This window comes from Tachypleus tridentatus, chromosome 5, assembly GCF_004210375.1.
Source record: "Tachypleus tridentatus isolate NWPU-2018 chromosome 5, ASM421037v1, whole genome shotgun sequence".
Lineage (NCBI taxonomy): Eukaryota > Metazoa > Arthropoda > Merostomata > Xiphosura > Limulidae > Tachypleus > Tachypleus tridentatus.
Window position 1 is genome coordinate 36,564,451 of NC_134829.1, and position 18,697 is coordinate 36,583,147.

Here is an 18,697-nt window from a genome sequence, read left to right on the forward strand (position 1 = left end):
TATCTACAAATAAATAAATTATTTAGTTCGAGTGTTGCCGTTTTTTATTTAAATAACGCGCTACATAACCATCTTTACTCTATTTGTTACCCTTACTTAGTGATGAATACCGTCAGTATTTTGATTAGCTCATGAAATAAGAGCTAATATACAAATTATACTGATTTGAAGGTTAAGGACTCTTAAATAATATTTGAATTTTTGTTGGCGAAAGATCGAATTCCTCCTCACAGATATTTTAGATCATTTATTTTAAACTTAGAACTGGAGTTCTTAACTGGTAGTCCTAAAAACGCTTGCTTAGAGACTTAAGGATCTCGTCAATATGTCATCTGTCACCTAGGCGCCATCTAATGTTTCACAGTTTTTTGTTGTTTTGATAAAGTGCTTGATTCATATCTTTAAAATTTGAGTATTGCACCAAGAAAGGATGTTTCGGTGAAGCACACACAGTGATTTTTGCGAGCACAATAGATTGAAATTTTATTAGTAGCAGGAAATATAAAATTACAAATAAGAGAAAACAACAACAACAACAACAACAAAACTTGGTTGTTGTTGCTTCCATAAGATAAATCAATATTCATCTGAAATACGTAGTATGGTCTCTACAAAAAGATACCTGTAGTGGGCACATCACAGATAGCCCATTGTTTATGTTTGACTACAAGAAACAAATACACCTTCCTTTTATTTTTACAGTAGTTTTCTTGGGGAATGAATGCTGCAGAATTTGCACATTTAAAAGAAATTTGTGCAGATTTCTCCATTTGCAAGAGGAACAGATTCAAAGAATTTAGTCTTTTTAAAATAACCCGAAAAACGTTAATATAAGATTTTCGAAGTGCATTGCACAGCTTTTACCAGGGGCAGGTTTAAGTTAACAATTTGTGCCGCTCAAAATATTAAGTGAAGTAGTATATCTACTTAATTGCTTGTTTGTTTCATTTGTTTTTTGAATTTCGCCCAAAGTTACACGAAGGCTATTTGCGCTAGCTGTCCCTAATTTAGCAGTGTAAGACTAGAGGGAAGGCAGCTAGTCATCACCACCCACCGCCAACTCTTGGGCTACTATTTTACCAACGAATTGTGGGATTGACCGTCAGATAATAACGCTCCCACTGCGAGCATGTTTGGTGCGACGGGGATTCGAACCCGCCAATTTCAGATTACGAGTCGAACTCCTTAACCCACATGGCTATGCCGGATCGGTTAATTGGTATTATCTAATTAAAACTGCTTAGATTAGAGAGTATGGATACAATACTGGTCAAGAGAACTGGTTAAATTAGAGGGTATGGGAGGCTCACCATATTTTATAAAAATATTGAAGAACAGAAATACATTTTTGTTTGGTTGTTTTGAATTTCGTACAAAGCTACACGAGGGCTATCTGCGCTAGCCGTCCCTAACTTAGCAGTGTAACACTAGAGGGAAAGGCACTGCCAACACTTGTAGTACTCCTTTATCAATGATTACTGGAATTGAATGTCACATTATAACACTCTCACGGCTGAAAGGGCGAGCATGTTTGGCGCTATGAGGATTCGGACCCTCGATCCTCATATTATGAGTCGGTCAACTAACCATTTGACCATGCCGAGCCAAAATAAAATTAAAACTAGCTTTAGACAAGATAAACTAATGTTTGATAGGTTGACCACGTGTAGTAGAGCCATAGCATAAACTTTAATATTCGATAATATTAGGGCCCGGCATGGCCAAGCGCGTTAAGGCGTTCGACTCGTAATCCGGGGGTCGCGGGTTCGAATCCAGGTCGCACCACAACATGCTCGCCCTTTCAGCCGTGGGGGCGTTATACTGTGACGATCAATCCCACTATTCGTCAGTGAAAGAGTAGCCCAAGAGTTGGCGGTGGGTGGTGATGACTAGCTGTATTTCCTCTAGTCTTACACTTCTAAATTAGGGACGGCTAGCGCAGACAGCTCTCGTGTACTTTTGCGCGAAATTCAAAACAAACAAACGATAATATTAGACACGTGTTAATTATGTTTGCTTATTTTAGTATTTGAAAAAAAAACTTAAAAAATAAAGAGTTCGCTACTGACCATATGAAAACATAATCCTGCTGATCTTTTCACATCTGTAGTTGATACTAGTCTCGATTTTCTTTATGTTCTCATTAGCCCTTCTATCCTTTGTAGTCTCCAAGTTGATCCAGTGTTATCGACTCGTTAATCACGTGGGAAAGATAGAGTTGTCGGTATACGAGTTTTTTCGATTACTGTGGGCTCAACATGAACAGACAAAGCCCTCTTCTCACATCCGTTTTGTTTTTGAAATATGTTAGATTATAAACTTTAAATTAACCAGCATGGTACTTAGAAGGAACTCGTTAAATAAGGAATGCAATTCTTCTCAGAATAGTGGCGTGTTAAATAAGGACTACTTTCTGTTTCTTTTTAGCACAAAGCTACACGAAGGGTTATCTGAACTCTGCCAATTGTAGAGAATCAACCCCCGAATTTTTGCATCGTAAGTTTATAAACTTGAAGTTGACCAACCTGAGATAGTCGAATAAATTTTAAAGACAAAATTAAAATTCTAGCATTTCTGGTTACTAGCCTAATCAACAAACTCATTTACTACGTGTTTTGGACGTTGATGATGACTCAGAGTTTTGGGTAAAGAAATTTTATTGTTATTATTATTATTTTTGCCATGACGAGGCTAAATCATTATACACATAAAATGAATGTGCAACATATTTAGGACAACAGCATGCTTTGAACTAAAACTACTTTCTCTGCTGTCTCTAATTATCGTTTTTCCTTCTCTTCTAGTTATAAGTAGCGCCGCACTACGGTATATAAGTGAAGTATTATTTTAATATTTAAGTATTTTCTGATGCAGTTTTTCACTTGTTTCGATTTTGCTTAAATATTATTTTTAATCACGTTGTTTTTATTTCTTTCAGTATTCCTTAGGTTATTTCGCTTTGATGTTATTTATTGTAGAAGTAGTCGCGTGTTTCTTCTTTTTTGCTTTAGTTCAGCCAGGCTTGTTGTAGTTGTTAACATGTTAAACTGGAAAGAACTTCATTAGTCGTAGTTTGTGACACTTTGCTCCACACCCTTTCGCATTTCACGACTGCGGTTGCGCTTGAACAGTGTAGGTTAAATTCATCTACGCAATCAGGAAAGGAGTACTTCAAGAGTTGGTGGCGGGAGCTATTGCCTCTCCTACGTCCAGTCTAATAATTTAAAATGCGTGCGGATATGCGCAGATAGTCCTTGTGTAGTTTTGTGCAAAGTTGTGAAACAAATAAACACAGAGCTAGTATAAGTTACCACATCCAATCCACACATGCCAAAACATTCGAGTCCCTTGTGTCGTATCTACTCATAAGTGTTTGAAAAATGATTTTACAGTAAATCGGGTACAATCTGGTTTTTGTTCATCTAGAAGTTTCAATCAACAAAACTTCGGTAATATAAACAGTTTCATACTCTACTAACACGATGCTAATGATATATGTATATTTTATATTTGTTTACAGATACGCAGATCATTCTTTCGATGTTCTCCCATAAAGTTGACTGCCAATTCATTTCATACTGTAACCCTAGTGGTGTGTTTATTTAAAACTAATTAGGACTGCTATGAGAAGAAAAGACTATTGGATAAAGTTCACAAGAAACTGTTCTTTTTTTAAAACTACCCTTCTCCTGTGGTTAAATTATCAGCTGGTGTTGTTTTGAAGCAATATTCACACCTTTAAAATAAACACAACATTCGAATAAATGTTAAAACCACCAATATTTAGTGTACAATAAAGTGTGACATTCCAAACATCTACCAATTCATCCAACGCACACAAACACGCACACATAACTATACGTGTTTCTTTGTGTATATTTTCTTATTACCTTTCTGACATGAATTATACGTACAAACATGAAATCACGTCTTACAATAAAATACAGCATATGGTCTATATGCATATAAGTTTTACACATTTAGTACCGTCTTCTATTCCATATTTATAGTGTTTAGGTGGTAGTGTGTTATTTTAATCAGGAGGAAAACTGTGATGGATCCCATTCAAACATAATTCTTGCTCTCATCTTAAATGGCGGACTGTATCATGATTGGTTAGGATTGGTCCTATTGTTTTATTTGTTTATTACGTTGATTTTCGTATAAAGCAACTCGAACGTTCTCTGCGCTAGCCGTCCGTAACTTTTAGGTTACAGACAAAAGGGACGGCAACTAATCAGCATACCCACCGTCAACTCTTGGGCTACTGTTTGAGAATAAACATTGAGATTGACCATTACATTGTAATGCCCTTATAACTGAAAGAGCAACGGGGATTCAGATCCGTGACAGGGATCTGAACCTGAAATTCATAGATTACGAGTCGAGTGCAAACATTACAACAACTAAGCGATGTCAGGCCCTGGCCCCGACATGGCTAGGTGGTTAAAGTATTCGACTCGTAATCAGAGGGTCGCGGGTTCGACTCCCGGTCGCACCAAACATATTCGCCATTTCAGCCGTAGAGGCGTAATAAGGTGAGGGTCAATCCCACTATTCTTTGGTAAAAGAGTAGCCCCAAGAGTTGGCGGTGGGTGGTGATGACGAGCTGTCTTCCATCCAGTTTTACACTGCTAAATTAGGGAAGGCTAGTGCAGATAGCCCTCATGTGGATTTGCACCAAATTCAAACCAAACCAAACCCTAGCCCTATTAAAGAACCTGGTTCGAATTCGTGCGATAACATAAATATTCCCTGCATTTCAATTACGTCGGGGGTGCATTATAAAAGTGACAATCAGTCTCTCAAGATAACTAGCTACTTTCACTCTCGTCAATAGTCTAAAATTAGAGACAAAGAGAAAGTCTTAGTAACTTTGCTATATGTACCACCCACAGTCAACTCTTGGGCTACTCTTTTACCAACGAATAGTGGGACTGATCGTAACTTTATAACGCCCTCACAGCTGAAAGAGCGAGCGTGTTTGGTGTGAGGCTATCGAACCCTCGACCCTCAGACTACTAGTCGAGCGCCCTGACCTCCTAGCCTTCCTGGGGTTGCCATATTGGTACATATTATAATTTATTTCGGACGAGTCTCTGATTTATAATGTTAAGTATGTTAACGTATTACTATTTGAAATAACAGGAAATTTGAATTTGAATTTAATAGTTAAATTACTGTTAATATATGTTAAATTTATATTATTTGCCAACACGATATGTATATATTACCAATAGTAATTGTAAGTTATGGCTTATCTATATAAGGGCTTAACAAACTTACAAACTACACTGAGTCTTATACCCGGTATATAACTGAATAATTTTATCTATGGTGCAGGTTCACGAAGAGCACATTACTTCTAAATTCATATTGTTACCTCGCTGCCTGAGCTAACGCTGTCTTTTTCGTGACTGGAATCACACCGAGTACAAGCTGATTCCTTCTAGTAAATATATTTAATGTTCTCGTAGAAATAACAACCCTCAAATTAATTCGCTGAAGTTAAAGAGTTTGTAATGTGCAAAATCTATAATGTTCCAATAAATCGAAAATTCACTCAAAACTACACGAGAGCTATCTGCGCTAGCCGTCCCTAGTTTAGCAGTGTAAGACAAGATGGAAGGCAGCTAGTCATCACCACTCATCGCCAACTCTTGAGCTACTCTTTTACCAACGAATAGTGAGATTAACCGTCACATTATAACGCCCCCACGGCTGAAAGAGCGAGCATGTTTGGTGTGACGGGGATTCGAACCCGCCATCCTCGTATTACGAGTCGAGTGCCTTAACCACCAGCTCATGCCGGGCCATCATATTAAACTATACTTGTGTTAAGAAAAACTTCTGTATATCAATATTGTTGGCAAATATCATAAATTTGATACACCTCTATATTTATTTAACCTTTGAATTAAAATTACAATTTAACTCAGTATAAGGCTATTTGAAAGCGTAATATGTAACATAATAAATTGGAGGCTCGTCCGAGATAACTTGTAATACCGAACAGGTCTCATTGATTCACGCTTTAAGTTTGGCCCAGTTGCAGATGTTTTGTGTTTTTTTGTTTAGAATTTGTTTGACTTAAAAGAAAGGTTAGTTAAAATGGACAAACAGGCACCTTGTTGTCCCTAAAGCATTATGTCACATGTTATTTGTTTTCTTTTACATTTTGTGTCTGGTTTCAAGGGATTTTCCATGAAAAGACATATAACTTGCTAAATAACGTTTTAAGTTTCCATAGACTTAAATTCCAATAAGAGTATTCAAACAAAATAAACAGATAAAACTTAGGTAAAATAAGACGTGATTATCACGAGATAAAATTTTGCTGTTTTGTTTCAAACAAAAGTAACCACAGTTTCGGTAGCCACTCTTTTCACGTTATATAAGTTTTCCAGTGACCCATCTAATATCTGCTTCTATTAGATGTCCGTGCCACCCTTACTTCACTTCAGTCACACTAATCAAGGACAACGTACCCTTGACGCAGCATAGGCACGTGCATATCTATTCAAACCAAAATTAGCGGGAAAAAGAAAAGAGGAAGAAAACCGCCAAGGGTTAAAAATATACCTATTTTCAAAGGTTAAGAAAAACAATAGCAAAACGTTATTATCACAGATGGTTGTGGGGACTTCGTGTCCTGGTTCCCACGTTATGGTGTTCCATTTTCCTAAAAATTTTAATGGGATTAAAACACTTTATGCAGGTGTTTTATTTTTCCAGTCTCAAACTTTTTTTTCTATGTTTCAAGTTTTTTTTCCTTTTGGCGAATCTAACCGTGACCTTTTGAATAGAGTGCACGATCGTTTTTGAATCATTGGGTTCATGATTCACGAATCGTTGCTAAAAAGAAGTGTTATGCACGTTAGGCATCATGTGTGAACTGTAAGACAGACGATCAAATCTCACTATTAATTTACATAAAGTAGTCTAAGAGTTTTGCTGACTTACCGCATTCTCTCTTGTCCATCAATCCAAACTTAGGGATGGCTAGCGCAGATAATTTTGTGTAGTATTGCGCGTAACAAATCCCTCTTAAAGAGAAGTCTGTTTCTCGCTAATATTTGGCTTATTCGTTCTAAAATAAAATGAAAGCTAATGGTAAATCGGTTGCTATTTTGCATATATAATTTCGTTCACCTTTCCTTCGTAGAATTATTATGACTTTTTTTAAATTTATTTTTTCGGATTTCCATCTTAAACTGTCTTTTTAATATCAGAAGAAAGAGAATGCTTCATCTCAGTAATTTTGTTACAAGTAAAGGAAAACTTTTAAATGAAGTAGCTGGGGGTAGCTAATATCAATCCTTGAAAAACAATCCAAACAAGACACAGAGTAGTAGAAAGTCAACATATAAAAATCGGATAAGTTTGACTGAATTGTGATAGAATAAATATATAGTTTGCTGTGTGTTCATTATTGTATTAAACATTAAACAGACTCCAACACTATTATTAGGCCTGGCATGGCCAAGCGCGTAAAGCGTGCGACTCGTAATCCGAGGATCGCGGGTTCGCGCCCACGTCGCGCCAAACATGCTCGCCCTTTCAGCCGTGGGAGCGTTATAATGTGACGATCAATCTCACTATTCGTTGGTAAAAGAGTAGCCCAAGAGTTGGCGGTGGGTGGTGATGACTAGCTACCTTCCCACTAATCTTACACTACTAAATTAGGGACGGCTCGGTGCAGTGGGCTAACAACCTACTCACTTAAATACTTGTTGAAGAATTCGCAAGCGATTGCGACCCTATGTTTCTTGATGAAATCTAATGGTGATAACTAACACTGTTATTAGCACTTTATTTTACCATTGATTATAAGATAATTCTTATACCTTATGTTAAAACAGGTTAACCTCTTTTTTGTTATCAATAAATAGTGTTTTGCAAAAAAAAAAATCATTTCAGCGTAAATTATAGAATGTTGTGACGGGGATTCGAACCAGCGATCCTCAGATTACGAGTCGAATGCCTTATTCACCTGGCTATGCCGGGATCTCACGTTGATTTCCCAGCGGACGCAACAAAACCATATTTGTGATCATGATTCTGTTAGAGATGTTATGTTGGGATAAAAATGGAGTTATATCTCTAACGAAATTAGTTATACATCGGGAAAACTGGTAATCTTCTCTTATTATATACATTTGTGATAAAAAAAGGAATATCAATAAGTATTAGTTCCTTTTATGTTTTAAAACTAAAATAATGTTGAGTGTTTTCTGATACATTTTATCAGATCTTCTCCCACACTCAGTGTCAGAGATTGTTATATTCATTTCAGGCCTATCTTTTGGAGTGCCTTTGGTGATGACTAGCTGCCTTTCTTCTGGTTTTACACTGCTAAATTAGGGATGGCTAGCGCAGATAGCCCTAGTGTAGCTCTGCGCGAAATTCAAAACAAACAAACATATATATATGAATGGTAAGATGATAAAATTCTTGATATTTGAGTCAGTGACCATTAAAAACAGTTAGGTTTCTTGAAACGCTATCATACACTTTTTATGCATTACGAGGTTCTTACCAGTGAAAGATAGCTAACCTATAACTTCAAAAAGTGTTTTTTTCAGTCGAGGAAAAAAACAACAACATACGTTTAAATGCAACTAAAACTATTAACGTGTGTGATTGTATAAACCGACAAAGTTTCCAAAAGAGAAACTCTTGAAACAATATCTCCGTTTAATCTTACCTAATATGGTATATAACTGAGAAAAACTCGCGAATTAAAAGACTGTAGACTGACTCTGGGCTATTTTCTGTGAAAATCGTGTGTACACAAAGAATTTCAACTGTAAAGTCAGAACGTGTTGGTAGTACTTAATATTAATTTCTTATTAGGGTAAACTAAGAACGTATATAAAAAAAAATAATTAGGTACAGTGTTCTTTCTTCTTATTTATAAAGATTAGAATGTATTATTTCATTGGTTGGGTGTATTCGCTATTAGCGATGTTCTTAAAAGCAAACCCAATGATATCTCATTAAATTAGGCCTAGCTCGAAGAATTAGGTTACTCTATAATATATTTACTGACCTAACAATTCAGAATAATCTCTAAAGTCGGAGTATAATAAAAATTAAAAAGATATGTTAGATATTCTAAATAATAATCTTACTCATATAACACAGAAATATTTTCTAGCTCTATGTCCTTCTTCATAAATTTAACATTTGTATAACTGTGTGAGAACGAATCTTTATTATCTTCCCAAAGCACTTCTTGTGACCAACGCAATACAAAAAAACTGATCTTTCAGAAGTGTTTAGTGTACCAGAATACTGGTATAAAAATCCAAAGTCGTAATGCCTGTGAATGTGCTCAACACTTCCGCTGTGATAGTCAAGAACCAAGAACCATTATCCTGTTCAAAGACAGACAATGTCTCTGTGGCGGCGGGTGCTGCTGACTTACTGTCATTCCTTTGATCAAAAGCTTAGAAATACAAGGAATTTGTTTAAATTTGTTTAAATACAAGAATTTCTAATCCATATGGTAACATTCAAGTTGAAAATACCAAATATGTTAATACCAATAACAAACGTTAGGTTTACTAACTTTACGACCGAATTCCATAGGTGTTGTAAGATGTTTAAACCTAAATATTCATATTATGATGCACCGTGTATCGAATTCCCAGTGGAATCTTATTTCAAATAAAACATTTCCTATTACAGCGTAGTTTATAGCAGTAACAATGCAAAAAAATCGATAGCGCTGCATAAAAGGGATTGTTTGTTTGTTTCTGAATATCCTGCAAAGCTACACGAGGGCTATCTGCGTTAGCCGTCTCTAAGTTAGTAGTGTAAGACTAGAGGGAAGACAGCTGGTCATTACCATCCATCGTCAATTCTTGGGCTACTCTTTTATCAAGAAATAGTGGGACTAACCGCAATAATATAACGCCTCCAGGGGTTAAAGGGCGAGCACGTTTGGTGTGATGGGGATTCGAACCCTCGATCCTTAACCACCTGTCCATGCCTAAAATGGAATACTTCCTTGCATATTCCTACCGCTTCTTCTTCTTTTCCATTGACTTCCAATCACCCCTCAGTGTCACTGATTTACAAACATTCAGTTTTACTCCAAGATCGACTCATCAAACATTTACCAACTGCCGGCAAGTGAATGTATTAACTTGAAAACTACGAAGTACGGAATATGGAAAACAAACAAACAAACAATAATACATCTACGGATTTAAGCATACAGTTAAAGGAAAAGGGCCAAACATACACGAAAATGAAAAGGACTACATTTGAACTGTAGAAATCGGGAGATAATTCTCATGATTTTGAGGGCAAAAATAATTGCTCCCTCACTCCTGATCTGGCTGTGTATATTTAGACCAAACTTGTGTGACTTTTGCGAAACTGACTCGAACGTGACAAGTCTTAATGACTTGGCAATTAAAAGCTACATGACGCATCCTGCCGAAGCTGGGATCGTGCTCTCCTTTCACCAAAAGACCGCGTGGGGCCATTTAAGTTCCAGTTTTATTATGATGGTTCATCACACTTTATCTTTAAAGGTATGGCACTTTGCCAGTGCCGCAGTAAACATATTTACATCTTATAAATGACTTTTGTAAATCATCTCTTAACGAAAATGTTGAATATTGTAACCCACCCAGTCTCGTATGAAAAGATATATATATACATCAGAAAACGTGAGATGGAAATGCTAATTTTATTTTCTGTTTCAATAAATAACTGTACTAATTCCGTGACAGAGGAAGTGATTAAAATGTTTGCTGTTGAATTACAGTAGTTAGTGAATTTTTTATATAATTTAGAATGATTTATCTGGAACATCCAAGTGTATGTTTAAAACAAATGTGTCTGTTTCATAATTAAGTATAACGCTGTGTAGTGGGCTAGGCCCCGCATGCCCAGGTGGTTAGGGCGCTTGACTCGTAATCTGAGGGGGCGTTACAATGCGACGTTCAATCCCACTATTTATTGGTAAAAAGAGTAGCCTAATAGTTGGCGGTGGGTGGTGATGACTAGCTGTCTTTTCTCTAATCTTACACTGCTAAAGTAGTGACGGCTAGCGCAGATAGCTCTCGTGTAGCTTTGCAAAAAATAAAAAACCCCAAAGAAACAGTATAGTGGGCTAAATGTGTTAACTTAGTCCTGACGTCATAAAACTGTTGATATCTACTTAATTTTAAAGGCCCGGCATGGCCTGGTGGGTTAAGGCGTTCGACTCGTAATCTGAGGGTCGCGGGTTCGAATCCCGGTCACACCAAACATGCTCGCCTTTTCAGCCGTGGGGGCGTTATAATTTGATGGTAAATCCCATTATTCGTTGGTGAATGAGTAGCCCAAGAGGGTGGTGATGACTAGCTGCCTTCCCTCTAGTCTTACACTGCTAAATTAGGGACGGCTAGCGCAGATAGCCCTCGCGAAATTCAAAATACAAATACAATACAAAATGCTTAATTTTAAAGAATAACATTGTATATAATTGTCAGTTAGATATTTAAACAATCCAAATAATCATATCATAAAAAATAACATTTAGAATGAATATGAAAGGAGATTATTGTATGTTTGAAAAGATATATTTAATAGGCCCGGCATTTAATATATGCTTGTGAGAGTTTTGAAAATTTTCAGTCAAAACAAACTAAACTGTCATAGTGTTAGACATTACAAAAAACAGAAAAAAGATAACAAAACGAACTTATGAAATAAACAATAAAACTGAGTTTATGGTATATCATATTAATTTTGGTATATCATATTGTGTTGACTATTTTTCGCCAACTTTAAGGTATACAGTAACACAAACGTAAGATATAACTCAGTATTATGCACTTGCTGCTTATCTCAGATAACCACCCCAAACTTGTTAAAGATGCAAAATTGTGTTGGTTTGTTGTTAAGCACAAACTGCACAATGATAAATTTGTGCAACCAGGTTTTTAGCGTTACAAAACTTCCAACTTACCAATTAGCCTCTGGGAAGAAGGCACTGTATCACCCTGGAAACACTAATTATTAATCCACAGTGAACATGGCAAAGACGCCTATTAATAGTATTTATATTTAAATGTCAGAAGTTAGACATCTTTAAAAAAAAACGACAACAAGCATGCTCGTGAAGACTTTTCGAGTAATTTTGTCATCTAACGCTCTTTCCATTTAAGTTTAATAAAATGGCTTAAGGAGAGTTTTAAATGGAACTGAACTGAAAACAACCGCCAAGCGAGGCCCCAAAATAGCTCTCTCTATTGAAGTAAGAGAAAACTAAGGTTAGACTGTCTCAGTCATCTGTAGAGCACGTGCAAAGAGGTTTCTGAGTAAAATCTGTAATTATCATTAGATAAATAGATAGACAAAGAGAGAGAGCGTAAACATCGAGAAGATACAAGATAGAAGATTGGGAATTTAAAATCTTACAAATAGGGATCGTAAAAAAACACACAAAGCAAACAAGGCTGGAGATACGGTATACAGTTTTTATTCGAACTAAAAATCCCTATTTTTGATGGATTCAAAATAGGGATTTGTAGTTTGAGTGCATAATGTCTATAGTATCCTTAGCTTTGTTTTCCTATTTTTTTATGATGATCCCAATTTGCAGGATTATAAATTACCAATTTTTTATTTATCTGGTTTTCTGGCCTCTTTAATGTTCAGCTATTAGCAAATGATTACTTGATAAGGTAACTAACTTTATACATTGCAATGATAATAAACAGAGGTAGTAGCTAGTTTGTACGGTTCGTGATGATTTACTATAGCTATTAACTGTTTGATCGCATTAGTTCAAAAGGGATAATGTTAAGCTGCAAGTGGAGATTGTCATAGAGATTTATTTGAGAATATAGTGAGTATTTCTAGTTTCTATGTAACTAAATTCTCTATATGTAATGCACAGAAATAGGGAAATACACACCCAGACTAAGACAATACCCCCGCTAAGCGCGTATAAAATTTTATCAGTAGAGAAACAACCTTTTCAAATAAGACATAAATTTTAAGAGATCGCTTCAAATAAATCTCAGTGTCTTTTAAAATAATTAATCTACGAATGTGTATAATAAAATTTAATATTATGTATATTTATTTACTTTTTCACTTCTTCATTTCATGTGCAACAGAGGGCCTTGCTTCCTAAAAACATCGATTGTATGGTGCACAAAACATTGAGTAACTAATAGTTAAAGTAATTCAATATTCATTTATTATTGGCTAGTAATTTCTGTTTCCCTCTGTATGTAAACTCTTAAAGGAATATAAGATATTTGTAAAAAACTAATTTCAAGGGTAATGATAATATTGTTTACATTAGAATTTTGATGTTTTTAAACTTATGTAAAATATACGAGAAACACATAGACGTTTTACCTTCGCAGTACTTTATTTACTATTTTATAAAAGGTTTAGGTAAAGTTTTATACATGTACAGCACCAGTAGTCAATGGTGAAAGTTTTAAAGTGTCGTTTGAACTGAATCTTTAATGTTTAAGGTGTTTTTGCCCTAATGTTCCATTAGGGTTTTGTACAACTTCTTGCGATCCCTGTTATGAACCACTATTTTGGCTCATAACAGCTTTATGGTGGAATATTCAAGTTTTGCACTATTATCCAAGAGTAATATTATTTATTAAACTGACGAATTCACTAAGAAAATATAGAGATATGCCACTTTTTTGTTGTTGTTTTAAACTGCTTGATATTGTTTATTATTGCCTTTAAACAAAATGTTACTTTTATGAGTGAGTAATGATTATAAACCTGTCTAGCTCATTGATGTAGCTGAAGCTTCTGGTGTATCTAGGAGTACCCATTGATTAACAAAAAAACAACAACTAAAGCAATCTTACAGTAAGATAAAATTATGTTCATTTCAAGATTTTTACTGTCATACCGTTCGTAATTATTGTTTCTATTTGCAGTCTCTGCCCAGTGTAGTTAAGCCCTACCCTTAAATTTTAAAGTTTTTCTTATCAAATAAATCATAGAAACCACGTTAAAGGTTGGAATTTTATCTTGTGTGTTGCCTAATATATATTTTTACGTTGTCATAAATACTGCTTTTGAAGAAAAGCAGTGTTAGATTGTATGGGCAAAGTATTCGTGACGAATATATTGTTTTTTTAGAGCAAGCAATTACCGTCCAATTACGTATATTCATCAACAATAAACGAACAAAACCTGATCATTAATATCTTTTAAGAGGAATATTACTGTTATTTCTAAGGATGTTCTATCAAGGTTGACTAGTCGTATGACACAAGTAGGTTTGTTTTGAATTTCTCGCAAAGTTACACCAGGATTATCTATGCTAGCGGTCCTCACTTTAGCAATGATAGACTAGAGAAGTCAGCTAGTTAACATCACCTTCTGCCAATAGCTAGGCTACTCTTTTAACAACGAATAGTGGGATTGGCCGTGACATTATAATGTCCCCACGGCTGAAAGGACAAGCATATTTGGAGTTAGGGAGATTCGATCCCACGACTCTCAGATTGCGAGTCGAGAGCCTTAATCAACATGCCATGCCATACCACAAGAAAGAAAAAATGAATTAAATCATTGTTAATAACTGTAGCTTGGACGTTACAAAAACAATGGTAATTGAATTACTGTGGTTTAATGTGAGGCCATTCTAATGTAAATTTGATGTTGATTTGCAAATCATATTTATATATAAAAAAACGTTGTGTCAAATTAGGTGGTTTTTATTTACCGTCATTGTAGTTCATATACAACTATATATAGGAACAATATATTAAACGTTTGGTATTATTTGGGTTTATGATTAGAGTCATTATGTTTTTAATACAATTAGCATTAGTTTCAGACACTGCACTGACTTAAATGCATTTCCATTTTTTACGTTTTTCTCAGCAATTTTTTCCCCTTTTTGTATTATTTTTGTTTATTCTTTTTTTCTGTACAAAAATCGTTAAATGACAAAGCTAAAATGCAGTTATAAGAATTTAAACTTAAAACTCTCATATTTTTTGTTATTTCTAATGATAAAACGGACACACGAAACAAGCTACACTGTTTTAGACGTTAATACATTGTATAGTAATTATCAGCATTCCTCTCTTTCTTCGCTATGAACGAGAGTATTTCTTCAGATAAGCGAAAAGTTCACTGTTGTTTTTTTAGGACAACGCTTTGCTTTTAAACTACATGACTAAGATGTTTATATTATTTTGTAAAAAAATTAAATGAGGTTTTACACGTAAATATATTTTTAAGTACTTGTTTCCCACATTAAATTATTGGCTGGTTCCTCACCAGTGGTTCAGCATTAAGCTTAGATTGTTATTATGATAAAATTCGGGGTTTCATCCCTGTAGTGTGATTCTGTTCTTGAAAAGGAACAAGAAAAGAATGGTTAGCTTTTAATATACACATAGAAACTTGTGGTGTGGTACAACCTTGGATGTAGCTCTTTTATGAAGGAAGTATAACCAGGAATGAATATAACATTATATAAATGATTTTTGAAACCATCTCTACTTGCTGAAACTCCATAATTACAGTATTAAGAAAGAAACAAGATAATTGTACGTTTCACTGATACGTCATTTATTTACATCATGGTTTCTCCAGTAAAGGAATCGCCAATACGAGAATTGAATAATATTCTAGAAGCTGGACGTTAAGGAAAATGTACTAAACCTTTTCACCCTACCTTATTGAAACCAAGTTGATCCTATGTGAAACCGCAAACTTTTACATATATGTGAAAAAGACAAAAACTTGACAGACTGGAAATTTTAGAAATAGTAGTCTTAAAAACAAATCCAGAAAATTTCTAAAACACCAAACCAAGTTAAGGTTTTCACCCTCACTCATCTCTAGGTAAAAGTCACGGACACTTTCAGTTCTTTGTTTATACAAATGTAAACTTGTTACAAAAAACTTCGGTCTTTATCTAATGATGCCTTAACTGGAGAAGCCATGATTGTGAACAAATGATGTATTTGTGAAACGTATAATTGTCTTGTTTTCCTCAGTTCTGTAAATATAACATTAAAAACTCAGAATAAACATTCGAAACAGAGATAATCTCATTAAACTAGATAATTACCCACTGCCAAACAGTTGTTTTGTGTAAGGTTTAAATAACTTATCAAATTATCATCTTTGTCAAAAGTTCAGATAGTTCATCTAAAAAGCTCTTCTGTCCAAAATTTACAAAAAAATCCATCGAAATAGTTCCGAGTTTACATTTAATTAAGTCATTCTTGTGTAACATAAATAACCATTTTAAAATATTTTGTATCCAAATGTTTTAAAGCATTTATCAACAACTATCTTTTATCCAAATATTCAACTGTCCATTCGAAAATTTTTTGTCTCCAGTTTAAATAATAACCCCTTTCGTTAGATTCCTGGTCCCTTATAATTATCCCATAGTTGTTAAAATTACATGATCTGAGTGCCGAGTGTCTGGATTAAATGACACTAAATTGAAGTTGAGTTACCACTAGACAGGTAACTTCAGTGTCCGTAGATGGTGGTTTTTCATTATGCACTGTCTTAATCGTCGACTGGATTCTGCCTCAGCTGAAAAAGATTTGTTCGAGATACCGAACTACTTTATCAAATTGATTTTGTGATCTCTTTGTCGTTACATGAAAATATTCCCATTTGCCACACTTATCTTAAGCAGTTTACAAAACAATTTGATAAACTTATATCTTCAGTCACAGTGCAGTAACTAAAGTTCGACGTTGACCTTTGACCAGTATTGTAAAATATCGCACGAGCACTAAATAAGCAACTTCTCAACCAATCCTAAGTGAAAATTGTAGGTACAGAAATAAACAAAACAAAAAGAAGACAATTGTGAGATTTCTTTGATAAATACCAACAACATGATGAAGAACTGTGCACCACATGGCTAAAAGTACGTGGACATTCAACCATCACACCCATATGTGCTTGTTGAACATCTCATTCCAAAACCACGGGCATCAATATGGAGTTGTTTCCCCTTTGCTGCTATAACAGCTTCCACTCTTCTGGGAAGGCTTTTCACTATATTCTGGAACATGGCTGCGGGGATTTGTTCCTATTCAGCCACAAGAGCATAAGTGAGGCCGGGCACTGTCGTCGGGCAAGAAGCCCTGGCTCGTAGTCCGCGTTCCAATTCATCTCAAAGGTGTTCGATGGGGTTGAGGTCAGGACTCTGTGCAGGCCAGTCAAGTTGTTCCCACACCAATCTTGGCAAACCATGTCTTTATGGTGTCGCTTTGTGTAGGGGGCATTGTCATGCTGAAAAAAAAGGACCTTCTTCAAACTGTTACCACAAAGGTGGTAACACACAATTCTCTAGAATGTCATTGTATGCTGTAACACTAAGATATTCTTTCACTGGAACTAAAGAGCCTAGCCCAAACCATGAAAAACAGTCCCAGACCATTATTCCTTCTCCACAAAACTTTACAGCTGGCACTATGCATTCAGGCGGGTAGCGTTCTCCTGGCATCCACAAAACCCAGATTCGTCCGTCAGACTGCTAGGTAGTGAAACGTGATTCATCACTCCAGAGAACGTGTTTCCACTGCTCCAGACTCCAATGGCGGTGTGCTTCACACCACTTCAGCTGACGCTTGGCATTGCGTACGGCTATCTTAGGCTTGTGTGTTGCTGCTCGGCCATGGACACCCGTTTCATGAAGCTCCCCAAGAACAGTTATTGTGCTGACGTTGCTTCCAGAGGCAGTTTGGATCTTGGTAGTAAGTGTTTCAACTGTGGACAGGCGATTTTTACGCGCTTCAGCACGTGGCGGTCCCGTTCTGTGAGCTGTTTTGGTTGATCGCTTCGTGGCTGAGCTGTTGTTACTCCTAGACGTTTCCACTTCACAATAACACCACTTACAGTTGACCAGGGCAGCTCTAGCAGGGAAGAAATATGACAAACTGACTTGTTGGAAAGTTGACATCCTATGACAGCGCCACGTTGAAAGTCACTGAGCTCTTCAGTACGATCCGTACCAATGTTTGTCTATGAGAACTGCATGGCTGTATGCTCGGTTTTATGCACCTGTTAACAATAGGTGTAGCTGAAATAGGCGAACTCACTAATTAGAAGGGGTGGTCATGCAGTTTTGTCATGCAGTGAATTTCGACACACGTTCAAACAGATTTTTACGACAATATTACCTAAAACACAAAAATTCAAGTCTGTATTTAAAGTAAGCGAGTTTTATTACTTAATCTCTAGATACTTACTTTCATCTACTTATCAATCAGAGGACTGTATGTAACAATTAGGGGACTGTATGTAACAATTAGAGGACTGTATGTAACAATTAGAGGACTGTATGTAACAATTAGAGGACTGTATGTAACAATTAGAGGACTGTATGTAACAATCAGAGGACTGTATGTAACAATTAGGGGACTGTATGTAACAATTAGGGGACTGTATGTAACAATTAGGGACTGTATGTAACAATTAGGGGACTGTATAAACAATTAGAGGACTGTACTGTATGTAACAATTAGAGGACTGTATGTAACAATTAGAGGACTGTATGTAACAATCAGAGGACTGTATGTAACAATTAGAGGACTGTATGTAACAATTAGGGACTGTATGTAACAATTAGAGGACTGTATGTAACAATTAGGGGACTGTAACAATTAGAAGACTGTATGTAACAATCTGTAGAGGACTGTATGTAACAATTAGAGGA

The 18,697-nt window shown here is 35.7% G+C and overlaps 1 long non-coding RNA gene across 1 annotated transcript in view; it reads right to left on the bottom strand.

Moving 5' to 3' along the window:
- The window catches only part of LOC143250265 (uncharacterized), a 28,591-nt gene extending 16,382 nt beyond the window's left edge, over window positions 1–12,209 (bottom strand). The window contains exon 1 of the long non-coding RNA XR_013028114.1: window positions 11,972–12,209. This is a non-coding gene — a long non-coding RNA (uncharacterized LOC143250265). The remainder of the gene's footprint in view (window positions 1–11,971) is intronic.
- Between the last annotated feature and the right edge of the window lie 6,488 nt (window positions 12,210–18,697).